Source organism: Microcaecilia unicolor, chromosome 1 (genome assembly GCF_901765095.1).
Source record: "Microcaecilia unicolor chromosome 1, aMicUni1.1, whole genome shotgun sequence".
NCBI classification, from domain to species: Eukaryota; Metazoa; Chordata; class Amphibia; order Gymnophiona; family Siphonopidae; genus Microcaecilia; species Microcaecilia unicolor.
The window spans coordinates 21,787,407-21,815,361 of record NC_044031.1 but is presented as its reverse complement, the minus strand read 5'-3'; the positions used below and the strand labels follow the sequence as shown (position 1 = coordinate 21,815,361).

General features: G+C 44.3%; 1 protein-coding gene and 1 pseudogene across 1 annotated transcript in view; both read left to right on the top strand.

Moving 5' to 3' along the window:
- Positions 1-21,907, top strand: part of LOC115459996 — a 67,366-nt pseudogene extending 45,459 nt beyond the window's left edge.
- LOC115463276 (zinc finger protein 271-like) overlaps positions 1-27,955 on the top strand; it is a 972,359-nt gene that overhangs the window by 269,645 nt on the left and 674,759 nt on the right. The window lies entirely within an intron of this gene.

The window sequence follows — 27,955 nt, the reverse complement described above, 5'->3', positions numbered from 1 at the left end:
GTTAATCACCTGCGCCCTCCTCTGCACTCAGTGGTGCCTGCGTGGAATCTCAACCTGGTACTAAGAGCATTGCAGAAGCCGCCTTTTGAACCCTTGTCGAGGGCATCTCTGAAAGACCTGACGTTGAAAGCAGTCTTTTTGGTGGCTATCACTTCAGCCAGAAGAGTTTCCGAGCTCCAGGCGCTCTCATGTCGAGAGCCTTTTCTGCAGTTCACTGAGGCAGGAGTGACTATTCGCACAGTGCCTTCCTTCCTGCCCAAGATTGTTTCTCGCTTCCATGTGAATCAGCAGCTCTGTCTCCCTTCCTTTCGTAGGGAGGACTACCCAGAGGAGTACTCTGCTCTTAAATATCTGGATGTGAGACGAGTCATCATCAGATACTTGGAAGTGACCAATGATTTCCGGAAATCGGATCATCTGTTTGTCCTGTTTGCAGGTCCTCGTAAGGGTCTGCAGGCTGCTAAGCCTACAGTGGCAAGATGGGTCAAGGAAGCCATTGCAGCGGCTTATGTGGCCGCGGGGAAGGTGCCGCCTATCCAGCTGAAGGCTCACTCCACGAGAGCTCAGGCGGCCTCGATGGCAGAGGCTGGATCCGTCTCCTTGGAAGAGATATGCAAGGCGGCAACTTGGGCTTCGGCTCATACATTCTCCAAGCATTACCGTTTGACTGTGGCTGCACGGGCGGAGGCCCGGTTTGGAGCTTCAGTGTTGAGGTCAGGGATTTCAATGTCCCACCCTGGGTGAGTACTGCGTCGGTACATCCCACCAGTCTATGGATTGATCAGCTTGATGATATGGAAGGTAAAATTATGTATAATCATACCTGATAATTTTCTTTCCATTAATCATAGCTGATCAATCCATAGCCCCTCCCAGATATCTGTACTGTTTTTATTCTGGTTGCATTTCAGGTTCAAGTTTAGTCTTCAGTTACTTCAGAAAGACTTCGTGTTCAAGTTTTTTCACTTGGATTCTTCAAGAGTTAAGACGAGTTTGTGTTACAGTGAGCTGCTGCATTCCTCTCCCCTCCGTTTTACGGGGCTGGATTGAGACTTAAAATTCTGCCGGCACTCCCTCCCGCTTCGTGCGGCTGTAGGGCAGCTTTGTACCCCTCCCGCTTCGGCGGTGTTAGGGTCAGTCAGCTCCTCCCGCGGTTGCGGTTGCAGGATAAGCCAGATCCCCCCGCATCGGCGGGTGTGGTGTCCCTCCCCCGCTCCGCGGGGATGAGCTGGACGGATTCCCCTCCCCCACGTGTGGGGATGAGCTGGGTTAATTCCCCTCCCCCGTTTCGGCGGTGGTGAGCTGGGCAGAGTGTCCCTTCGTGGGTGTAATTCTCTAAGTGCTGAGTCCTGCGGATGGAGCTTTGATATCGACATACTGAGGAGTTTCCGGCAGCACATGACCACATATAGGGAGGCAAAAGTTTGCTCTCTATCTCCACCTGCTGGTAGATGGACACAACCCACCAGTCTATGGATTGATCAGCTATGATTAATGGAAAGAAAATTATCAGGTATGATTATACATAATTTTACCATAGTGCGACCTAAATCAGGAGATAGACGTTTGTCTCGCAGAGGCGCCCAAATCGGTATAATCGAAAGCCGATTTTGGGCGTTTCCAACTGCACTCCGTCGCGGAAACGAATAAAGTTGACAGGGGCGTGTTGGAGGCGTGGTGGAGGCGGAACTGGGGCGTGGTTATCAGCCGAGGAGAGATGGGCGTCTTTAGCTGATAATCGGAAAAAAAAAAAAAGGCGTTCTTACAGCGATTTTGGGTCACTTTTTTTGGACCCTTTTTTTTCACGAACAAGTCCCAAAAAAGTGCTCCAACTGTCCAGATGACCACTGGAGAGAATCGGAGATGACCTCCCCGGACTCCCCCAGTGGTCACTAACCCCCTCCCACCAAAAAACCCCCACTTTACAAACTTTTTTTCCAGCCTCTATGCCAGCCTCAAATGCCGTACCCACCTCCATGACAGCAGAATGTGTTCGATCCTGTCACAGCCTTTCCCTGGGTCAGATGTGGCTCTCGGGTGCACTACAGGGTCACATCAGCATTGCATTGTGGTGGGTGTAGGGTATTGGGCTCCGTGATTTCATTAGCTTGTGTTACAGTCTCACGATGTTGGTAGTTGGTAGGCTCTTCTCCCATGGTGCTTTTCCCCCTGCCTACTGGGTCAGAGTGTGCTCTGTTGTGTTTCCTGTTGTAGTCCATGCGGTAGTGGCTATTTTTGTAAGCCAGTTTTAGTTCCCTTTCCTGTGTTAGCCACGTTAGACAACTTAGTTCTTCCCTTGAATGTGGCTGAAAGAGGGCATTGTACAGCATTCTGCCAGCTCTGACCTACTGCTCATCTCAGTACCAGGGAGACTCGTTGCCAGTGGGGCACAACCTCTGCTCTGCGGTTAACTGTGAGTAAAGGCGGTTATTCCAATAAAGGACGTTTTCAGAGAGATTAGTCTTCAGGTGTCATCTGGTGTGCCAATGTTATATAGCAGCAACCAGTCCTAGAGGCCTGCGTGTATGCAGGTCCCTGGAGCACTTTTAGTGGGTACCGCAGTGCACTTCAGCCAGGTGGCCCCAGGCCCACCCCCCCCCCCCCACCTGTAACACTTGTGCTGGTAAATGGGAGGCCTCCAAAACCCACTGTACCCACATGTAGGTGCCCCCTTCACCCCTAAGAGCTATGGTAGTGTTGTACATTTGTGGGTAGTGGGTTTTGGGGGAGGGGGGTTGGGAGCTCAGCACCCGTGGTAAGGGAGCTATGCATGTGGGAGCTTTTTCTGAAGTCCACTGCACTGATCTAGGGTGCCCAGTTGATGTCCTGGCATATCAGGGGGGCCAGTGTACTACCAATCCTGGCCCCTCCCATGACCAAATGGCTCGGATTAGGACGTTTTTGAGCTGGGCGTTTTTAGTTTCCATTATTGCTAAAAAAAAAAAACAAACGCCCAGCTCAAAAACGTCCATTTTTTCAAAAATTCGGTTTGGCCCGCCCCTTCACGGACCCGTTCTCGGAGATAAACGCCCATGGAGATAGACATTTCCATTCGATTATGCCCCTCTTAAGGTCCTAAAGAACTTTTTAATATTGTGAATTCGCTTCTTGATGTAAACTTTTTAATTTCTACTACTAATTCAGTGGCTCCTAAGGCTTCTTGATTAGAAGTCAGTTGGACGTTAATGTTAATGTTAGTGATGTTTGCGACACAAAGAGATCTGCTGTACCAGTTGATAGAATCGGGGAACAGTTTAATGCGACTTATGATACCAGACAACATCTGTTACTTTGTTTTCCTTCTGTATGAAAGACAAGATCATGTAAGTTGCTTAAATTGTCTTTATGCTATCAGGCTGCATCGGTGTGGTCCTCTTTGCCTTCTTCAATCCGACTGGCAACACAGTATTTGATATTTAGGAAATTGTTATAAACTTTTCTATTCAAAAAGTATGTTTTGTTATCTGTTTAATATCAGAACTGCAGTTATCTCTATATATAAAAGGCACCACCAACGTTCTAAATGAAGCCTCCAGCCGGAAGTGTGAAGCGGTGTAGATATCCGGTTTCCCCATGAGTGTCTGCCCCGCCCTCGCTCTCTCTGTAACACAGCTCCTGAGTCCTGACAAATATAAACGGTGAAGGAAAACACAGCAGGAATCCTGTATAATTACCAAACACTGCTCTCCGAAACTGGGAGGGAGGGGAGAGAGGGGAGGGGGGAGACTCTCACTCTCTCTCTGTCACACACACACTCGCAAGCACATTCACTCTCTCTCAAACATGCACACTCTGATAAAAACCTTGCTATTGCCCGTTTCATTTGCATCAGAAACGGGCCTTTTTTTACTAGTTTCTTTGTAATTCCTTAGTCTCTTTAGATGGTGAACTCTTTGAGCACAAGCGATTTATATGCTCCCTTGTAATGTAATATAATGTGAAATTACAACTATGTCCATGTTCAGTATCTAGTAATAAGGTTAGGGTGGCCCTAGAATGCTGATGTCCATATATGGGCAAAATGCTCTTCAGGAAAATGCCCATATATGGACATCTGACCCAGTGTAGCCAGATTTTGGGTGGGCCTAGGCAAGAAGTGGGTGGGCACCATGTTCTCCCTTCCCTTCCCTTCCCCCCACCACCACCACCAAAAAAATCTCAGCTGGCGGGAAAACGCTTCTTTCCACCTTGGCAGTCTGCAGCAGGCGTGTGCTGAAAACTGAGCATGTGCAGGTGCCAGTATTGTGGAGAGTAGCATTTTCGTTACCATCAGGGGGAACTCTTCAGTTGACAGAGCTTGGGATCCCCAACAGCTACCACTAAACATGTGCTACTGTTGGGTGGGCCTGAGCCCTAAGAGGGTGAGCCCTGGCCAGTGGCGTACCAAGGGCAGGGCGGTGGGGGCAGTCCACCCCGGGTGTCAGCAGGTGGGGGGGGGGTGCTCCGCTGGCGCCACAGTCCCCACCTGCCTACCACCAGCTCCATCGACAGACGACCCTCTTCTCCTGCCACTCGGCCGGCACCTAGCTTTTAAAACAAGTCTGTGAAACGCCTCGCATCTGCTCTGCTGTAAATGAAGCAAATCGCCTCGTCGCATCGGCCCTTCTCTCACTCACTATGTCCCACCCTCTGATGTAACTTCCTATTTCCACGAGGGCGGGACACAGTGAGGGAAGGGCTAATGCAACAAGGCGATTTGCTTCTTTTACAGCAGAGCAGACGTGAGGTGCTTCACAGATTTCTTTTAAAGGCTGGGTGCCGGCCGGGTGGCTGGAGAAGAGGGTCGTCTGTCGACGGAGCTGGTTGGCAGGTGGGGAGAGGGGAGGCTCAGATGGGAGAAGGGGACTGGGTCTGGGGGGGGGGGCTCAGGTGGGAGAAGGGGCATGGAGCTGGGGTCTGAGAAGGGGGCAGGAGGGAGAATGGGGCATGTGGATGAAGGAGACTGGAACTGGGGGCTGAAAAGGAGGGTAGGTGGGATAAGGGGGCTAGTACTGGAACTGGGGGCTGAAAAGGGGCAGGGGCTGAAACTGTGGGGACTGGGGGCTGAAAAGGGGACAGGGAGAAGTGGCTGGGGGCTGAAGCTCGGGACTCGTGGGAGAAAAGGGCTGGGGCGGAAACTGAGGACTGGTGAGATAGTGGGGCTGAAACTGGGGGCTAAAAAGGGGGGCAGGTGGGATATGTGGGCTGGGACTAGGATCAGGTGGGATAATGGGGCTGGAACTGGGGGCCGAAAAGAGGGGTCAGACAGAGAGTGAGAAGGGGACAGATCCTGGATGGAAGGGGGAGCGAGAGGGAGGGCAGACCCTGGATGGAAGGGGGAGCGAGAGGGAGGGCAGACCCTGGATGGATGGGAGAGGGAGGGAGGGCAAAAGGTGGATTGAAGGGGCTGAGAGAAAGGGCAGACAGTGGATGGAAGGGGGAGAGAGAGAGGGCAGATGGTGGATGGAAGGGTCAGAGATAGAGGGCAGATTTGGATGGAAGTGAGAGAGAGGGCAGACAATGGATGAAAGGGGCAGGGAGAGAGGTCAGACATTGGATGGAGGGGACAGCAGAGAGGGCAGACACTGGATGGCAGTGAGAGAGCGAAGACAGATGCTGGATGGAAGGAAGACGGTGAAAAGAAGATGAGGAAAGCAGAAACCAGAGGCAACAAACTGTAAATAAAATATATATTTTTATTTTTTTGCTTTAGGATAAAGTAGTATTGTAGATGTGTTAATAAATGTTTATAAACAGAGCATGAAAATAAGGTAATCTTTTTATTGGACTAATTTTAATACATTTTGATTAACTTTTGGAGAACAAAACCCCCTTCCTCAGGTCAGGATAGGATACTGTAACAGCACTTTACTGTATTGACCTGAGGAAGGAGGTTTTGGTCTCAGAAAGCTAGATGTATTTATGGTATTATTTTATTTTATATATTTGTTTTATTTCTTTTTGTTAATTTGTAAAGTGGTGATTGGTATTTGTTATTTTTTTTTTTTCAAATTTACATCTGCTGTCTTTATGTTTTGCACAGTACTAGGGGACATTTTCTGTTTCTGTGGTGTTGCATTGTATGCAGAGTCTGGCATCTTGGGGGTTCAGTTTAATTTTTGTCTAAATAGAAAGTTTATGATTACTTATTCTATAGTGGATTAGGGTGTATCTGTGTTCGTGAAAAAGACATGACTTTCAGTTGGCATTGACTGTGCAGGATTGACAATCTGTACTATTCTGTCTGGTTTCATTTTACAATAGGTGAATTGATGTTCTAGTGCTCACTGTAGTGTTTAAGATGCTTTCCTTTTCCTTGTGTGAGTTGTAGAAATGACTGCTTATGGTATGGTAGAATTGCTCTATAGGTCCTGAGTGTTTTGTATTCTCAGTATGCCTAGTACTGGATTTTGGAGGGGGCTGTTAAAAAATGACCAGCCCCAGGTGTCAACTAGCCTAGGTACACCACTGGACCTGGCCCATCCAGGCCCACCTGTGGCTACGCCACTGATCTGACACCTAACAGAAATACCTCGGCAGCCATTTTGAGAAATGGAATCATGAGTGGGAAAGCGCGGGGTACAAATGTAACAAAAAAAAAAAAAAAGGAGGGAGTGAGTAGACATCACTTCTGCCGGTAAGCCCAAGGAGTCTATCGGGAAAGGGAGAGGTCTGACAGGGGTGGAAATGGATATTTTGGGGATTTATCCTGGGGGGGGGGGGGGAGTTTGATAACGTATAGGAGGATTTTACTGTAGATTCTTGAATTGGAGGAGATCTACCGGGGGGGGGGGGGGGGGGGGGGGGTGTGAACCAGTGCGGCTGCTGCCATGTGGGGTGTGTGTGTGGGGGGAAGGGGGAATTTGATGTTGCTCGGAGGGTGTGCATGAGCTGCATAGATGCTGGTCAGGAGGTGTACATGGTGGGAGGGAGATGCGTGTGTGGGGCCATTTCCAGAGGGAACAGCAATTTTAGAAAGGGGGGATGTGTGTTTGTTTCCCCCACATTCTGCTTTATAAAGTCACTGCTCCCTCTGTACATGGAGGGACTTTGGTCCAGCACCTGCTTATCAGGAGGCTCTGTGTTTGGCAGAACCTCCTATAAAATAGTATGGGAATTTTTCACGTTTTGTCTTGAACGCTCCTCTCCATGTATGTATAAACGGTTTTTATTGATGGACATACTTCAATTCAAACATATTAAATACTTACAATTTATATCCTTACTGATATTTCTATAACAGCAACATATCTTACAACATGTCTATCCCATCGCTTTTTTAACATTTGCCCCCTCCCCCCCTTCCTCCCCCCCCCAGGAAAATGAAAAACAACAACCTCTGAATTTGAGCTTCATACTTCTTATTGACACTCGCTCCTCTCCATGTAAATGTGCATGCGTTTAAGCTGTAATATTTTATTTCATCACAAACACCTCTGAAATGGGTAGTAAACCATCCCGAGAAAACAGGGGCCTTGGTGGAACATAATTTTGTCACATATATGTACTGCCAGCCTCAAGAGTAAAATTTTAAAGGTCAGTGACACAGTCTTGGCAGGAAACAGGATGCTGTTCTGGATCATGATGGACCTTTGGTCTGACCTAATATAGCACTTCTTGTGTTCAAGCAACAAAATAGAGGGAGATGACAACACAGCACAAACAACACGCCAAAGAAAGCCTAGTCATTCACAAGAAAGGGTAGAGGAAGCAAAATTTATTGAAAACCTGGCACAGCCCGTGTTTGACAAAATGCTTTTGTCAGGGGAAGCAGTGAAATTCAGTTCTTTATCACTGAATATCTTTTGTGCAGATCTCCGATTCAGGTATTTCACTGACATTCAAGCCACATCGTGTCTTCAGTAAATTTTGCTTCCTCTACCTCTTCTTGTGGCCGAGTATGCTTTCTTTGGTGTGCTACAATGAAATCTGCCAGACCCTCTTCCTCCAAGGGACATCTCACTTCGTTCACCCCTTCCCCCTCCTCAACAACTACCCCAAATAACTTCTTAGTCTCATTTGCAGAGGTCTTAAGTCAGAACATAAGACTAGCCATACTGGGTCAGACCAGTGGTTCATCTAGCTCAGTATCCTGCTTCCAGCATTAACCAATCCAGGTCACAAGTACCTGGTAGAAACCCAATTAGTAGCGCCATCCCATGCTACTAATCCTGGGCAAGCAGTGGCTTCCCCCATGTCCATCTCAATAACAGACTATTTCCTAAAAGAAAAGTCCATAAGCCATTACTAAGATGGACTTAGGGAAAATCCACTGCTTATTTCTAGGTTAAGCAGCATAAAATGTATTGTACTGTTTTGGGAAGTTGCCAGGTACTTGTAACTTGGATTAGCCACTGTTGGAAACAGGATGCTAGGCTTGATGGACCTTTGGTCTGTCCCATTTTGGCAATGCTTACGTTCTTACACTGCACATGAGAGGGTTTCAACGTACAGTTAACAATGACACTTAGATCCTTTTCCTAGGCCGTGACTCCTAATGTGGAACCTTACATCATGTAGCTATGGTTTGTGTTTTTCTTTTCCTCACGCATCACTTTGCACTTGCTCACAGTAAATGTCGTCTGCCATTTGGATGTCCAGTCTCCCAGTCTCGTAAGGTCCTCTTGCAATTTTTCACAATCCTCTTGCCATTTAAGAACTTTGACTGACTTTGGGGCATCAGCAAATTCAATTACCTTATTACCTGTTCCCATCTCTAGATCATTTATAAATATGTTAAAAAAAAACAGAAGTCCCAGCACAGACCCCTAGGGAACCCCACTCTGTACCCCTTTCCATTGAGAATACTGACCATTTAACCCTAGTCTCTGTTTCTATCTTTTAACCAGTTTTTAATCCACAATAGGACGTTACTTCCTATCCCATGATTTCCTCAGGAGTCTTTCATGAGGTACTTTGTCAAATGCCTTTTGAAAATGCAGATACACAATATCAACCGGCTCACCTTTATCCACATGTTTATTCACCCCTTCAAAGAAATGTAGTAGATTGGTGATGCAAGATTTCCCTTCACTAAATCTGTTTTGGTTTTGTCTCATTAATCCATGCTTATGTGTACTTCCTTTGTAATTGTGTTCTTTATAATAGTCTCTCCCATTTTGCCCGGCACTAATGTCAGGCTCACTGGTCTCTAATTTCCTAGATCACCTCTGGAACTCTTTTAAAAAATTGACATTACATTGGCCACCCTCCAATCTTCTGGTACCATGCTTGATATTAAATGTAAATGACATGTTATTAACAGTAGCTCTGCAAGTTAATTTTTCAATTCTATCAGTACTCTGGGATGTATACCATCCGGTCCAGGCAATTTGCTACTCTTCAATTTGTGAAATTCCTCCATTAGATCTTCCAGGTTTCCAGAGGTTTCATTCAGTTTCTCTGACTCATCAGAAGTGAATACCATTTCTGGTACTGGAATCACTCTCATATCTTCCTTGGTGAAGACTGAAGCAAACAATTCATTTAATCTCTCCGCTATGGCCTTGTCTTCCTTGAGTGTCCCTTTACTCGGTCATCTAGCGGTCCAACTGATTTCTTTTGCTGGTTTCTTGCTTTTAATATACCTTTAAAAAATTTTTACTATGTGTTTTTGCCTCCAATGCAGTCTTTTTTTTTTTCCAAAGTCCCTCCTTGCCTTCCTTGGCGCTTTGCATTGGATTTGCCATTCCTGATGCTGTTTCCTGTTACTTTCGGTTGGATCCTTTGGATCCTTCTTCCGTTTCCTGAATGATTTTCTCATAGCTTCCTTCACCTCACTTTTTAGCCATGCTAGATATCGTTTGGCCTTCCTTTCTCCTTTTTTAACACAGTGTTTTTGAACAACACAGAGGAAGAAATAGGAGATAACGCAATGACTTCCAGCTGGAGGATAAATGGGCCCCATTTTGGCGCTTTACCGAATAAAGACTATCTTGGCATTTATCCTCTGGCTGGAGGTCATTGCATCATCCCTTACTTCTCTTGTGGTTTGGACACTCCATAGGGGTTTCTCCTTTTTTGGTTCTCATTTGTGAACTGCATTCACGCCTGATATAAATTTTTGACCTTTAAAGCTGCTTCTAATTTTATCGTAGCCTTTAAGTTTCAAAAAGGAGACTAACGTATTGGATTTCCTGGGTGTACTTATCCAGAGTTTATATCAAATCTGATCATCTTATGATCACTGTTATCAAGTGGTCTCAGCACCATTGCCTCCTGCACCAGGTCATGCTCCCCACTAAGGACTAGGTGTAGAATTGTTCTGGATGTGATGAAGGAGACCTGTGTGTTGTATATGGGATAAGGAAGCTCACTCAAATTGAAATGAGGATGATAATGTTTTGCACTATTTAAAGTGGGAACTGGGCTATAAAGATGAGTTTAGTGTCCAGTGTTCCCATAATAAGCTATATGGGAACATTGGCCACTAAAGGGTAAGGTTTTTGAAACTTTACTGAGATTTGCAGGGTCCAAAACAGTTCCTCTGAGTGTTTCCGCATTTTTGTTCATTAAAGTTAGTGAAATTTTTATGCTGGAAATCTGTCTGTCTTGAACTTGAAGGAGTCGGACACTAAGGACGAGATTCAGTCAATGGCGCTCAAAAAAATGTCACCAAATTGGGCATCATTTATAGAAAAGTGCTTAGAGGTGATTTCCAAGCCAACTTTTGGGCGCAGGGACTTACGCCAACGGAAACCTGGTGTAAATCTTGGCATGTAATTTAATTACGGATTCCCGATGTTCAGTGATACAGTTCATGTGACCCGCCCTTGCCCTTACCATGGCCCTGCTGCCTTTTGCGTTGCGCAATAAGATTTGCATGCGGATCTTTATAGAATACCGCTGAGCAAAATACACTTGCAAATCCTAACTGTTGCCAATTAACGCCATTAAGTGTTACCACACTGTTATTGGTGCTGATTGGCTCATTAGCCAGTTTAATTGCGCAAGCATCTCAGGATAGCGCACAGTTTTGCACGTGGACGTTTACACGTCATTTATGGAATCTGGGGGTAAATGATTTTGGGAAACCTAATGCCGTTTTCTTAAACCCGGGAACAGGCTCTCCGACTGTCATCCCTGACATTATATCCCACATTGAAGGAGGGGAAGAGCCGTACGTCAGGGAAGAGCCAGGATCAGAGGAAAGAGAAGCTGGGACAAGCAGATGCTCAGGTGAGTGCAGTAAGAAGATGGACTGGGGTGAAACTGCTGAGATGAAATGTGGCTTGTGTTTATCTGAGCAGGCACAAGATACTCAGGTCCTTAAATGGGGGCAAAGATCCATTTTATGTGAAAATATCTTTATTAAGTCACAGAGAGTGAACATTAACACTCAAACATTCTCACCTTCCAATCTGTATTGAATATCATATTTATTAAACGTCTCAATAATCTTACATACATTTCAGGAATACCAGGTAAGGTGTGTATTTCAACTAACACTTTCTGTTATTTTCCATAAATCCCCCTCCCCCCCTCCACTTGAAATCAATACAACTGGTTTTGTTCCATCCATCAAAGGTCTTTATGTAAAAAGAAACAGTCCCTGGAATCATGTTCTCAAATAAGAGTCACCAACAGCTCCAGCCGTTAAAGTATTTATCAATATACTTCTCGTTCAAGAAATTAGGGAATTCAAAACCGGAATCCAAATTTTCATGAAACCAGCTATTTTCTTCTCTCCCTTCCTCTGAGCTGTCAATGTTCCATACGTCGCAATGTATGGATTTAGTTCTCCGATAAGATCACCGTTTGGATTGTATCCATTATATATGAATAAATTTCAACTCAACATACACGTAGCAAACCTGACATAAAACAGTAACATTAAGATATATTTCTTTGCAACTTTTTTGCACAAATAAGCATCATTCATCAGTTTCCAATTCAAGATCTTCATCCATATTCAAACTACATAACCCTCTCTTTTTATTTTTGATTTTAGAAGTACAATGTTAACAAAGCACAATTGTACAAGAAAGGTATCCAATAAAAGAAAAATAACAGCTCTCCAACAAACTACTTCTTTGTAGAAGGAGGTCTATCATTTCCTTCAGGTTTTCTAAGTATAAAATTTGCATTTAATTAACTTGCTGCATTCCACAGTATTATACTTGAAATAGAATCCGTGCGCTCAGACATCCATACGTGGCTCGACCACAAGCTTTTCTTCAGCCCCTGAGTGTGCAACATCCATAGCAGGCAACTGCAGTGGGGTATTGACCTGGGAGAGGATTGGGTAGTTTAGGGGCGTGGCTAGTCCCTTATGTGGACAGTTTCTAGAATACTATAGCAGTTAGGCAGGAGCATTTCATTGAGAATTACCCCCCTCCCCCCCAATGTACCAAAAAACCCTCAGGCAATGTCAGATCTCCACAGAACAGACAATTGTTACTCATTGGCGACTACGTTACTAGAGGCATTAACTTGGAAACTCAGTTAAATGGACAAAAAAAGGGTTAAATGTCTCCCAGGATTCTCAACTAGCAAGAATACAGATCAAATTATTGGTGAACTCAGAGAATAAAGTAAGTATTCTAAATGGATGTTCTTATCCATCTGCAGAGAGATTTTAAAATGTTGAGAGGGAGACTGAAACTCACTGTCAACACTACAGCATTTTCATAAGTTCTACCTGTTCAGGGTAAGGGAGAACAGAGGCCGTATCCCACATCCTGCCTCAATACCTTTAATATGATGCCAGCAGAGTAAACAGCTACACAGCTTCTGGTTACAGGTAGAAGATACTCATAGCAGTCTCTTACCTCCCTTGCACAGGGAGGGGGCATGAAGGGTCTGGACTGCAGAGACTTGTAGCTGTATCTCCACAGTGACCAGAGATGGAATAACAGAGCATAAAGAAACAAAGTACAAGTGCAGAGTTAGTTATACTCAGGGCCTAATTTGTAGGCAGAAAGGAAGTGGAACTAGGGGCGGAGCCAGGGCCAGAAGTCAACTTACTCCTACACACAAAATACATCAGATAAAAAGGAAGCTAGTATGTACATAATATTTGTTAAATTAAATATCTGAATTTTCAAATTATATTTAGAAATATCACCCACAGTAGTACAAATTTTGCAACATTATCAACAAAATCTTGGGGACTAATCAGCGTTTGTTTTTTTTTAACATTTACACATTTGATACCATAGTGTTGTTCTCTGAAAATCTGGCAGCTGGATGGCATGAAGGAGTAGCTGGGTGGGAGCGGAGGAGAGAATAAATTTCCAAAGACTTTTGGTCTGATACAGTATAGCAGTTCTTATGAGTTTAATGTAAACATGCTCTGTAGCCACAAAAATCCAACCTACCCCAACAACAAGTAGGGCATTTCTTCACGGAAGTCACCATTCAAAAAAAATTTCTGATTTTCATGTCATCTGAGCAAAAGCAACATAAATCTCTCCACCACCAATTACATTGTGAAATACAAAACCTAAATAAATTCCAACTCAACATACACGTCGCAAATCTGACATAAAACAGTAACATTAATTCCTTAGATTCAAACAGCAAGAACCATACTTTTGAATAGGTAAGATTATAAATGTTACACTGGGCCTTAGAACACCAATACACCTACCACTGGTCAAGCAGAACAAGTGGGATTTCTAAAGATCTCTCTACAAACTACATGTAGACAGCATATCACACCTCAGTCACAGGCAAAACACAGCAAGTTCCTTCATTATGTCAAGGGAGGGGTTATTTGTATTGTGTCTGGCAAACTCAGAACTCAACCCTGGAAAAATAAAAACAATTTAATTTACTCTTGACAAACACCTCCCACATGGTTTCGCCATGTTCAGCTTTTCCCTTTCCTCCACCTTTGTCACTTTAGTATCTCATCTTTCTCCTTCTCTCTACCCCCACCCTTAGAGCCCATCTTTTCTCTGTCCACAACTGTTGTAACCAAACGTCTTCCGTCTCCCCCCCCCCCCCATCATTTGTAGCCTGTCTTCTCCCTGTGCCCTATTTATTCCCTACCCCAGTAGTTCAACTTCTCCCCTTTCTGGTCTACAGTGTAGCTTCTTCTTTTCTCCCTCTCCTTCCCCTCATAGTCGGCATCTTCTCCCTCTCTCTGTCTCCACTCAATCTTCTTTTCCTCTCCCCCCAATTGTCAGTATCTCCCCTCTGTTTCCCTCTTCATATCTAGAATCCCACTCTCTTCTCTCCCCTTCTCCCCACTCCCTATCCAGCTTTTCTTTTCTCACCCACCCACCAATGTCCAGGTTTTCTTTTTCCCTCCCCCCCCCCCGGCAGCCCAGCTTCTCTCCCCTTTGCCCCTTCTGCAATTCACAATAGCATCGCTCCCTCCTACCCCTGTCAGCTCTCTTCTGTGTTAGAGGTTGGTGGCACCGAGCAGTGATTCACAATACGCATCAGAGCCTTCTGTTTGACACTTATCGCTTCTGCAGAAACAGGAAGTTGCATCATAGAAAAGGCTCTGATGTCAGCACGAACAGCTCATTGTGAATTGTTGCTGACAACCTCTAAAACAGAAGACTACTTTGAAAAGATATACAGGTGGCTGGGGGGAGGGTAAGAGGGGTAAGCTGAACTGTGGGGGTTGGGGGGGGGGGGCAGTCAGAGATTGTGACATCACTTCCCGAGGCCAAAGAAGTACTAGAACACCGTTCTTCTCCATTCTGGCACAAATTAAGCCCTGGTTATATTCTTGCTCTGCCTGCCCCAAAAGGGGGCAGAACCTGAACGGTGTGACCAATCAGCTTATGTACACGTACAAGGAAAGCAATGCTTCTCACTCCCAGTTCCTAACTGAAAAGGAAGGTGAAGGCCCCTTAGTAAAACTGTTTTAGAAATCTGTGCTAGAGGGATTGAATTCTACAACTGTGTAAATAAGGGCTTGTAAGATAAGAAAGAAAGAAAGACAAAATATGTGAGACCAAAGGTAAAAGGATTAAATGAAGACTTTGGATACCTAGGTTTTCCAGAGGTCTTGAAGGATCCTTAATGTCCAGCAGTGGCGTACCTAGGGTAGTTGACACCCGGGGCCGGTCATTTTTTAACACTCCCCTCCAAAATCCAGTACTAGGCATACCGAGAATACAAAACACTCAGGACCTATAGAGCAATTCTACCATACCATAAGCAGTAATTTCTACGAATCACACAAGGAAAAGGAAAGCATCTTAAACACTACAGTGAGCACTAGAACATCAATTCACCTATTGTAAAATGAAACCAGACAGAATAGTACAGATCGTAGATCCTGCACAGTCAATGCCAACTGAAAGCCATGTCTTTTTCACAAACACAGATACACCCTAATCCACTATAGAATAAGTAATCATAAACTTTCTATTTAGACAAAAATTAAACAACCCCCAAGATGCCAGACTCTGCATACAATGCAATGCCACAGAAACAGAAAATGTCCCCTAGTACTGTGCAAAATATAAAGACAGCAGATGTACATTTGAAAAAACTAACAAATACCAATCACCACTTTACAAATTAACAAATAGAAATAAAACAAATATAGAAAATAAAATAATACCATTTTATTTATTTATTTTATGATTTTAGAATATTACATCCATTTCAAAAATGTATTAGATACGGAGAATATAAAAATACTATAACATAAAGAATATTATTATTTCTATTTCGACCACATTATGAGGCAAGAAACTAGGAAAAACAAAATACAAAAGGAAAAAAAAATTATTGAGTTTAATTTACTCTAATAAGAGGAAGAAAATCCCAGTGACTCGCTAGCCGATATAACAGCATATTTAAAGTGGGGCCTCAGGTCGGACATCAGTCTTACTATGTTCTTTTAATTCAATGTATGTTTGCATTTTTCTGGGGTTAAGGAACATGTAATTAACACCATCAATAGAGACAAAGCATCTGCATGGATATTTAAGAACAAAAGTCCCAGGTATTGCGAGGATGCGTGGTTTAAGCACCAGGAATTCTCGTCTGCGCTTTTGTGTCTCTTTATTAAGGTCAGGAAAAATCTGGATCTTTGCTCCAAAAAAAAGTGCATTCATATGCCGGAAAAATAGTTTGAAAATATTGTTCCTATCAAACTCAAGAGTGAATGACACCAGGAGAGTTGTACGTTCAGTAACCACCTCTAATGAACTCTCGAGGAAATCGGTCAAGTTCAGATCCGGACGAGATTGAGAAACCAGGGGCTGAGACCGAATAATACCATTTTATTGGACTAATACATTTAGCTTTCAGAGGCCAAAACCTTCTTCCTCAGGTCAATACAGTATAGTGCTGTTACAGTGTCCTATCCTGACCTGAGGAAGGGGGTTTTGCTCTCCGAAAGTTAGTCAAATGTATTACAATTAGTCCAATAAAAAGATTACCTTATTTAAACGTTCTATTATAAACATTTATTAACACAGCTACAATACTACTTTATCCTAAAGCAAAAAAAAATTAAAATATATATTTTATTTACAGTTTGTTGTCTCTGGCTTCTGCTTTCCTCATCTTCTTTTCACTGTCTTCCTTCCATCCAGCATCTGGCTTCGTTCTTTCTCTGCCATCCAGTGTCTGCCCTCTCTACTGTCGTCCCCTCCATCCAATGTCTGCCCTCTCTCCCTGCCCCTTCCATGCACATCTGCCCTCTATCTCTGCCTCTTCCATCCACCATCTGCCTGTCTGCCCTCTCTCTCTCTCCCCCTTCCATTCACTGTCTGCCCTTTCTCTCTGCCCCTTCAGTCCACCATTTGCCATCCCTCTCCCCCCCCCCCATCCATCCAAGATCTGTCCCCCCTCTCTCTCTGCCCCTTGTTCCAGCCCCCTTATCCCACCTGCCCCTAGTTCTAGCCCCACTCACATGAAATCTAGCTCATTTGCATCTCAAAACCCTCATCCACACCCTTGTCACCTCTCGTTTAGACTACTGCAATCTGCTTCTTGCTGGCCTCCCACTTAGTCACCTCTCCCCTCTCCATTCGGTTCAAAACTCTGCTGCCCGTCTCATCTTCCGCCAGGGTCGCTTTACTCATACTACCCCTCTCCTCAAGACCCTTCACTAGCTCCCTATCCGTTTTCGCATCCTGTTCAAACTTCTTCTACTAACCTATAAATGTACTCACTCTGCTGCTCCCCAGTATCTCTCCACACTCGTCCTTCCCTACACCCCTTCCCGTGCACTCCGCTCCATGGATAAATCCTTCTTATCTGTTCCCTTCTCCACTACTGCCAACTCCAGACGTCGCGCCTTCTGTCTCGCTGCACCCTACGCCTGGAATAAACTTCCTGAGCCCCTACGTCTTGCCCCATCCTTGGCCACCTTTAAATCTAGACTGAAAGCCCACCTCTTTAACATTGCTTTTGACTCGTAACCACTTGTAACCACTCGCCTCCACCTACCCTCCTCTCTTCCTTCCCGTTCACATTAATTGATTTGATTTGCTTACTTGTTCCAGGCCATGTGGAGGCTTCGACGTATCAGATACCTCCTTCCCAGAGACTTGTTCCGTACCCTTGTCCACTGGCTTGTCCTATCCCACCTGGACTATTGTAGTGGTATCTATGTGGGTTGCCAGGCCTCCTTACTGAAAACTTTCCAAACGGCTCAGAACACCGCGGCGAGGCTCATCCTAAACGAGCGGCGTTTTGCACACGCTGACCCCCTACGCTTTAAACTTCATTGGCTACCTGTACAGGAGCGCATTGCTTTTAAGATCTGCTCCCTAACACATAAAATCATCTATGGGGTTGCCCCGGAATACATGTTCCCCTTGATAGACCTTCCGCCTAGAAATGCCAACCCTGCTGCTCGGTCCTATCTTCACCTCCATTTCCCGAATTGTAAGGGAGTCAAGTATAAGAAAATCTTCGCCTCGTCTTTCCGTTACTGGAGTCCCAAATACTGGAACACGTTACCTCGCCACCTTAAAACTCAAGTGGACCATGCCCTTTTTAAGAAGTTGTTAAAGACATTCCTCTTTGCTAAGACTTATCCCTCAATTTACCATGTTGATTAAAACATCCCTTGTCCCTTACCCTACTTAGTTCACTTTGTTAGTTTCTTCCCCCATGTTTACTTCTTTATGCTTGCCTAAGCTGTTAAGTTTGTACTCTTATGTAATTCTCTGTAAGCCACATTGCGCCTGCATGTGTGGGAAAATGTGGGATATAAGTAACAAAATAAATACTTTATTTATTTTTTGTCTATTAGATTGTAAGCTCTTTGAGCAGGGACTGTCTTTCTTCTATGTTTGTGCAGCGCTGCGTATGCCTTGTAGCGCTATAGAAATGCTAAATGTAGTAGTAGTAATATTTAAATTTTACAGACATTTTCGTGAATTACTACATGAGAGAATGAACTGCTTATCTCTTATTAAGTCATTCTAATGGTTCCAAAGGGAAGGCATAGAAGTAGAAAAGGCAGAAGGGGAAAGGTAGTTTATCCTTCAAAGAGACCTATGGCTAGCAGCAGTGGTGATGATCTGAGATTTGAGTCTCAGAATCTCTGTACTTCACCAACAAAAAAAAAAACAAAAAAAAGAGAGAGATTTTAAAATCAGAATAGTAGCCAAAATAAGATGAGAAAAATGGATACCTGGTGTGGGAAAATGAAAATAAAACTCAGTGCAGCTGTGCAACTCTGCGACGGAGAGAGGAGTCAGGAGCAAAACACCGAGGAGACCGAGACGTTACTGCAGCAGGAAGGCGGAAGGCCAAGGCGCACTGGTGCGCAGGGTGCCGCAAGGGGAGGAATGAGGAAGGCGTCATGACGTCAGATGGGTGGGACTTGTCTCGGACTCGGACGAAACTGAGAGGGAGGGAGAGAGAGGAGCCGCTGGGAGGAGACAAGTGAGCCTGAGCCCAAGCCGCAGAGGCGCGTGCCGGTGCAGCGTTAGGGCCCAGGGGAAGTCCAAACTGATGGCCGGAGCGCCGGAGCAGAAGGTAGAAGAAGTTAGAATACCCCCCCATTGGTTTGCACCTGGGGCGGTCCGCCCCCACCGCCCCCCCCTCGGTACGCCACTGATTACCAATAAAGAAGCAGGTTAGTTTCATTCTGCATCACTCCACCTCTTGGAAATTGGGGTGACAGCTGGGTCCATATTGTGCAACTAATAAGCAGACATTTCACAAGTAGAATAATAAGGCCTAGGACAATATTCCTGTCAGGATGTCGATATGCCGTTGCCTAGGAGCCCAGAAAAAGATCACCTAAAGTGGATCTAGCTTCATTGATTATCACATTATGTTAACATGAACCAGTCGCTCTAGTTAAGACAAAATCTAAATTAATAATAATAATTTTTGTCTTTTACTCCCCTTTATCTAGATCATGCTAAGATGCTGTATCCAGATTTTCAGTGGCACTATCTGGGTGAATATTGCTGAAAATCTGGGTATAACTCCTGCTCACTGAGTCATGTGCCTGGATAAGTGCCGCTGAATCTCAGGCCCTTTATCTTCTATCTCGGTTTTTTAGAAACCGCTCTGCCTTAATCATTTTCAGATACATTTAAGAGGTTGACTATAAACATTGCCATCATATCTCTGTAAGATAGGGTGAGGCCAGAATTGGCCTGACAATGGCTCTGTTGCCGTAGGAATCTGGAGCTGGGGTTGTTACTTCATCACTGTCGAAGAAATGCCCTGAGAACACAGATTATCCCCTTCTCATTCAGACCATTCCTCATGGCTCTTATATCTCATCCTCCTACAAACTTGCGCTGGGTGAAGACGATCCAACCATTTGAACATATCACTTCTAAAGCCACACCTAGAACCTGTCCTTTCTCTTATTCTACATGGGTAACATTTGAGAAACTGCTCCTGTCTTCTACCACACGAATAATATCTTTTGTTTATATCCTCTAGATCAGCTACTCCCACAAGAAAGAAAGAGAGAAAAAAATCAACATAAAGATTCTGTAAAAATAGAACAAATCCAAAGACAATCAGAAAATGTCTATGAGAATATTTTCCAGGATCCTAAGAGGAAAAATGCAAAGAAGGATCACCAGGAATCAGAAGAGAAAAGAGACACTGCAGGGTGCTCGCTGGATGGAGTCACGAAGTGTGAGAGAAGTTACAGGGAGGTCTCTAACATCAATGGGTACCAGACAGAGAGACCCTTCCAAAGTACTAATAGTGATCATAGGGCTTCTTACCTTGAGAAGGGAGAAGAGAGAAAAAAAGGCCAGCAAGAATTTACATGTACTTCATCTAACAGGTCTATCGATGTCATATCTCCTCATGGTCCAAAGAACTTCCCCTGGTTTTCAAAGTTCCGATTACAGAAAAGAGGTCACCCACAAGTCAAAAGAGAGAATCTAGTTCTATGGATGGAGTGTAAGAAAAACTTCACTGAGCTTTCAGCACTAAAACGACACCAAATGAACCACTGTGGAGAGAAACCATTTGCGTGTACAGAGTGTAATAAAAGCTTCACTTGGCTTTCGGGGCTAAAAAGGCACCAAATGAGCCATAGAAGAGAGAAACCATTTGCATGTGCTGTGTGTAGTAAAAGCTTCTCTTGCTTGTCAAACCTAAAATATCACCATATGCTGCATACTGGAGAGAAACCATTTACATGTACAGAGTGTAATAAAAGCTTCACTTGGCTTTCGTTGCTAAAAAGGCACCAAATGAGCCATAGAAGAGAGAAACCATTTGCATGCAGTGAGTGTAATAAAAGCTTCTCTAAAGTTTCCACCTTAAAGAGTCACCAAATGATCCATACGGGAGAGAAACCATTTACATGCGCTGAGTGTAATAAAAGCTTCAGACAGCTCTCAGGGCTGAAACTTCACCAAATGATTCATACAGGAGAGAAACCATTTACGTGTGCTGAGTGTAATAAAAACTTCAGAGAGCTCTCAGGGCTGAAAAGGCATCAAATGACTCATACGGGAGAGAAACCATTTATATGCGCTGAGTGTAATAAAAGCTTCAGAAAGCTCTCAGGGCTGAAAAGGCACAAAATGATTCATACTGGAGAGAAACCATTTACATGTGCTGAGTGTAATAAAGGCTTCTCTCAACTTTCACACCTAAAAAAGCACCAAATGATGCATGCGGGATTGAAACCTTTCAAACAAAATACAAATAGAAAATAAGACAATCAAAAGAAACTTCTACAGAGCACAAATAGGCACGGATTGCAAAGACACAAAGAAATTATACAAACTGATAAACAACTTTCTTAACATCAAAACGGTAACTACACCGAATGCAAACATGCAGACAAACTTGCCAAATACTTTGAAGAAACAACTACCAATCTACGTAAGAATCTGCATCAATATTAATCCAGAAACCTTCTTAAACAAACTAGATCCGAACCCAAGGGAATACCCAGCAGACCGTATTTGGAATAACTTCACTCATCTAAGCACCGAAATAATAGCTCACTCACTCAGAATATTCTCCTCCGCCCACTGCCTACTAGACACCAGCTCCAACTATATAGTGAAATCCCTCCCTAATCAATACGTCACAGAACTCACAGACCACCTTAATTATTCAAAAAAGGCCCATTCCCACAGCACAGAGAAAATATCCTATTAACTCCCATCCCAAAAGACACCAACAAAAAAGCAGAAAACACCTCAAATTACAGATCAATAGTATCCATACCTCTAACAACAAAATTGACAGAAGGCATAGTCACCAAACAATTAACAGAAAACCTCACTGATTTCAACATATTGCACGAATCTCAATCTGGCTTCAGACCTCACCACAGTACAGAAACAATACTAACCACACTCCTGACCAGATTGAAGCAGGAAATAGCAAGGGGTAAAAACATCCTCCTACTCCAATTTGACCTATCAAGCGCATTCGATGTGGTTGACCACCACATACTACTGAGAATCCTCGACAAGATAGGAATTACAGGAAAAGTACTCTCCTGGATCAAGGGATTTCTGACATCCAGAATATGCTAAGTCAAATCAAACTCAGATATAATGTGGAGTACCACAAGGATCACCGCTCTCAAAACCTATATTATTCAATCTAATGATGACACCACTGGCTAAATCTCTATCCAAACAAGGCCTCAATCCAGTTCTCTATGCAGATGACATCACCATCGTCGGGGCACAAGGATGCAGAATGCCACTCGGTTCACAAATCTGGTAAGGCCTCGCAGCTCCATGTGCCACCTGCCCCCCCCCCCCCCCCCCCATCGGACTGTGGCTCGGCAGTCTCTGTAGCGGTTCACTGTTTTTTCTTGTTCTGTATAAAGCTTATGAACCAACATGTTGTGCTTTGAATAAAGATGATTAAAACATAAAAAATACGTTTTGGATTTTTACTGAATTCTCTTATTCTGTCTCAATGTATTTCCAGTTTTGGCACAGTACAAAATATAAGAAAACCAATGGGCTTATAGCCCATTTAATTATGTTTAAACACATGAGAGATCTGCATGAAAGAAAATATTTATTTTTATTATTTTGACTTATGAAAACCTCAAACATGTTCAAAACAGAATAATCCATTTGTACAAAAGAAATGAGGTGAAGATGTGATTCCATGAGGGGCATAATCAAAAGTTCTTTTTTGAGGGTGGGAGGGGGCTAGTGACCACTGGGGGAGTAAGGGGAGGTCATCCCCAATTCCCTCCCATGGTCATCTGGTCAGTTCGGGCACCTTTTTGTGCCTTAGTCGTAAGAAAAACTGGACCAGGTAAAGTCGCCCAAATGCTCGTTAGGGACGCCCTTTTTTCCATTATGGGTCGAGGACGCCCAAGTCCCGCTTTCGCTATGCCTCCAACACGCCCCCGTGAACTTTGGTTGTCCCCATGACGGAAAGCAGTTGGGGACGCCCAAAATCGGCTTTCGATTATGCCAATTTGGGCGACCCTGTGAGAAGGACGCCCATCTTCCGATATGTATCGAAAGATAGGCTTCCTTTTCTTTCGAAAATAAGCCTGCATGTGTCCTAATGAAAGGAGAGTTTTAATTTTACTTCCAGTCTTTATAACACCAGGCTTCCCAAGGCAGATTACGACAACAGTTAAGATGAACCCATCAGTAAACAGGATATCCTCACTGAAATTTGGCCACGTATTACTGCATTGTATAGAACAGTGTAGAAAAATTAACATAAAATACAGCCTTTATTAGTGCTGTTTCTAGCAGTTGTTTTAGTGATATTCAATTTTATTTTATGATATTTATATCTACATATGGGAAGTTTTCAAATAAATTAAAAACCTGCCAAATAAGTTAAAAATAAACCCTTTTGTCCTCCACCTTTTAAGATATTTCCTATCCAACTGGAACAGCTTTAGACTTTTTACAGATGGACCACAGAAAGGTAGTCTGTTATTTCGAATAATCTTTGGCTATTGTTTTCAGTAGCGTTTGCTACTGTTTTGGGAGAACCAGTGTGGTGGCAATCTCCGCCTACTGCCGGAAAGTTCTGCCTACTTGCTTCAAACCATATTATGAGCTAGATAGCCTCGCACTGTCTCTTTTGTTCTCAATGTAACCTCCTTGTTCCCAAGTCCACCTCAATCCGCTCAGACCTCCTCTCCTGCCGGGCCACCGAGATGCTGCTGAGCCGGGCCCGCTCCCCCTTCCCAGGATCACTGCTGCCACCCCTCCCCCCAAGGCCCTGCCAGCAGAAGACTCTTCCTCCACTGCTGCTCTGCCGCTTGGCCTGCCCCTGTGGCTGCTTTTTCTCTCAGATTGCACAAGCTCGGTTTCAAAACCAAGCATGTATGGCCTGAGGGGAAAATCAGTTGCTGAAGGCAGTGTGGCAGACTGTGAAGAAGAGCAGTACTGGAGGAGCATCTCTTCTGCTGGCAGGGTCATCTGCCAGCCTGCTGTGTCTGCTCCTCTGGGTCCTCCCCAGCCTCCAAGGGGGGTCTGGAGCCAGAGTTTTCTCTCTTCTGCGCCTATCGGAACGCAATCACTGTCAGGAGCAGGAAAGAGAGAGACCCCAGCGCTGGGCCCCTCTTGGAGGCCCAAGCCGGGGGAATTTTGCCCCCCCTGCCCCCCATCTCGGCGGCCCTGCTCTCCTGATACCCAGCATTCAAACCCACTGTCTGCAAGAGTGGAGGAGTAGCCTAATGGTTAGTACAGCAGGCTTTGATCCTGGTGACCTAGGTTAAATTCCCACTACATCTCCTTCTAACCTTGGACAAGTCATAAGTACATAAGTAATGCCACACTGGGAAAAGACCAAGGGTCCATCGAGCCCAGCATCCTGTCCACGACAGCGGCCAATCCAGGCCAAGGGCACCTGGCAAGCTTCCCAAACGTACAAACATTCTATACATGTTATTCCCAGAATTGTGGATTTTTCCCAAGTCCATTTAGTAGTGGTTTATGGACTTGTCCTTTAGGAAACCGTCTAACCCCCTTTTAAACTCTGCCAAGCTAACTGCCTTCACCACGTTCTCTGGCAACGAATTCCAGAGTTTAATTACGTGTTGAGTGAAGAAACATTTTCTCCAATTTGTTTTAAATTTACTACACTGTAGTTTCATCGCATGCCCCCTAGTCCTAGTATTTTTGGAAAGCGTGAACAGACGCTTCACATCCACCTGTTCCACTCCACTCATTAACCCTCCATTGCCCCAGGTACAAAAAAAAAGCTTTGATTGTGAGCTCTCTAGAAACAGAGAAAATAACTGCATATAGGGCTAGATTCAATATATGGCAGCAATAAAAAAATACAGCTGGGCTTATTCTATAAACTACATCTAAGGTTAGGTACAGTTTATAGAATACACTGCACAATTAAATCTAGTCATGGGAATTTAAGCCAAGTCAAACTTGTTGTAAATGCCAGCAACTAAGGGGTCCCTTTACTAAGGTGCACTGAAAAATGGCCTGCGCTGTTGTAGGTGTGCGTATTGGATGTGCACAGGTCTTTTTGCCGAAAATGGACATGCGGCAAAATAAAAATCAATATGCATCCGTTTTGGGCCTGAGACCTTACTGCCACCCATTGACTTAACGGTAAGGTCTCACGCGTTAACCAGGCGCTAATTGTCAGTTCGCATACACTGCCGATTACCACCCAGTTACCGCGATGTGGTAAAAAATAGAAATTCTTTTCTTCTGCGTGTGTTGGATGTGAGTAGAAATTAGGATTAGCGCCAGGGGCATGAGGTAGCCGGGCAGTAGTTCTAATTTGACGCATCTTAGTAAAAGGACACAAGTTTTACAAATGCCCATGATCTGGCCATTCCACACCCACGGCCATGTCCCTTTTCGGCAGCGCGTATTAGAATTTACATGCATCACTTTATAGAATACGCTTAGCAAGTTGTGCGTGTAAATTCTAATTAAAGCCTAATTATTTATTTATTAGGATTTAGCAAGAATTCACTCAAGGCAATGTACAGTAAGAATAAATCAAGCATAAGCAATAGACAATTACAGGAGTGAAAATAATCTAAATAACAATACGAAGTATGGCATAGAGGCATATTTTCAAAGCACTTTGGGAGGCTAAGTTCCATAGGTTTCTATGGAACTTTGGGAGGCTAAGTGCTTTGAAAATATGCCTCATAGTATACTACTTAATATAATGGCAAACAATCTTTTGCTCAGAAAAGCCGACAGAAACCTTTGAGATTACCAGCTAATAAGAGCATTAAAAAAAGAAACCTCAATAGCCCAGGGAGCCTACAGAGATGGACTTTCCCCTAAAATGGGCACTTATCATAGGTTTCAATCTCTGAAAACAAACTTCAGCAGAAAAACAACTCGGGGGCCAAAAAACAGAGAAAAGACTAAGCTGTACAAACTACTCAAAGGTTAGTGTCAGACTAACTACTGACAGAGGGACTTTGAAAAAAAGATTGCGTCGGAGGCAAAAACATATAGTAAAAATTTTTTTAGGTATATTATTTATTTATTTATTGCACTTGTATCCCACATTTTTCCACCTATTTGCAGGCTGAATGTGGCTTACAAAGACCTGTTATGGCATACCAGGGTAAAGAGTACAATTGATGTTACAAACAAATCAAGGCAAACAAGAGGATCTGGTCAAGCAGTTATAGAAAGAGAAGTTCTGACTAAAGGTGGGTAGGTGTTGTGTTATCGTTAGTTAAGGGTTGTCGTGGTAGGCCTTGTTGAAGAGAGAGGTTTTCAGAGATTTGCGGAAGGTAGTGAGTTCGTTGATCGTTTTCAAGTGAGTTGGTAGTGCATTCCACAGCTGCGTGCTCATGTAGGAAAAGCTGGTCGCGTGTGTTAGTTTGTATTTCAATCCTTTACAGCTGGGGAAGTGAAGGTTAAGAAAGGTGCGAGAAGATCTTTTGGCATTTCTGGGTGGGAGGTCCACGAGGTCTAGCATGTAGGTCTGGGCATCTCCGTAAATGATTTTATGAACAATCGTGCAGATCTTGAACGCGATACGTTCTTTAAATGGGAGCCAGTGTAATTTCTTTCTTAGGGGTTTTGCACTTTCAAATTTTGTTTTTCCAAATATGAGTCTGGCTGCAGTATTTTGGGCTGTTTGAAGTTTCTTGATGGTCTGTTCTTTACAGCCAGCGTAGAGTGCATTGCAATAATCCAGGTGACTTAGTACCATTGACTGTACCAGGTTCCGAAAGATGGCTCTCGGGAAGAAAGGTTTTACTCTTTTGAGTTTCCACATGGAGTGGAATATTTTCTTAGTTTGTGATAAAGTCACATCCAGGATAGTTGGGTTAAGGCAGCTTCAGTCTGAACTACAAGTCCCAGAAGGCATTGCAGGCAAGGAGCCAGGGGGTGAGATGAGGAACCCGGACTGGACTTCTAGCTGCAATAGGGGAAGACAAGGGAATAAGCTGACAGGATGTGTAGATTGGCTGCCCCTAGGGGGAAAGAGAGCTAGGAAACCCTGTGTGCAGGAGCTCCTCATTAGGCTCATGCTCAACTCAGCTGGTATGGGTGTGTAGAGAAGCTAATGAGTGGAGAATGATTGGTTGTGAGGGCAGAAGCCAGGGATTGATTAGGCAGGTGGGAAGGAGTCTCAGCAGTTCAGTTCAGGGAGAGCAGCAAGGAAGGCGAGAAGCAGTTGCAGGCTGAAAACCCTTGGGCAGGGAGGTCCCTAAAGTACTGAAGTCTTAGAAGTATTTGCAGGCTGGAAATCCTTGGGTAAGAAGAAGTCCCTAAAGTATTGACCTTACTAGTGAAGCTGTTGCAGGGGGAATCCCTTGGGTGTGAGAAGTCCCTAAAATATGGAGCTCATTATGAGGGTGAAGAGAATAGAAGTACAACTGCTGCTTTGTGATTTAACTATGATGATGAATTGAATGGACTGCTGCTGTTTGGAATTGAACTAATGTTTATGGTGCACTGGATAAAGAGCCTAGACTGAAGCTGACTGTAGCCTATATGGAATCCTGACATGTGCTAAGAGCCTTCTGCTTAAAGGGGACTACTGACCACACACTTTCAGGTGGCTTATAGGTGCTTAGGATTGAAGGTTAATGCTGCTGTTGGAACTGTGTACTAGAAACCTGCATGGAATAAAGTCCTTGAGTTTGAAGTTACTGGTGGATATCTGTTTCTTCATTGTACCGGGAGCCTGTGGTTAGAGGAGATTGTTCTATCCCTGGCTGCACAAGAGAGGCGCCTGGTTACAAATGGCACTTTCCCAGATGGGACTGAACATGGATCCATGCAAGCCGGAGAGTCTGGTCGTGGTGGCCTGAATGCTTAAATCCTGGATGTCTCAGGTAAGAGGTACTTAGGGGGCCAAGGCTGGATAAAGAGAAGTGGGGAAGACCAGGAGTGGACCGGGCTGGCTTGAAAGGGGGATCAGTGTAAAGATATCGCACTTGGGTCTCTTTCTTTTTTGGGGGGCTTTACAGGGTGAAGGTGGTGGTGTCCTGGAGGTTCCTGAAGCCCATTGAGGGGGCCAACGCTGATGAAGGCGCATTACTCGCCTGCCCAGGTAAAAAGGGTACCTAGGGGGGAGGCGAGGGAGGATCCAATAGCTGAGAAGCACAGTTCTTGTAAAGGATAGAAAGGCTTGTTCTGAGTGAATTCTGGTA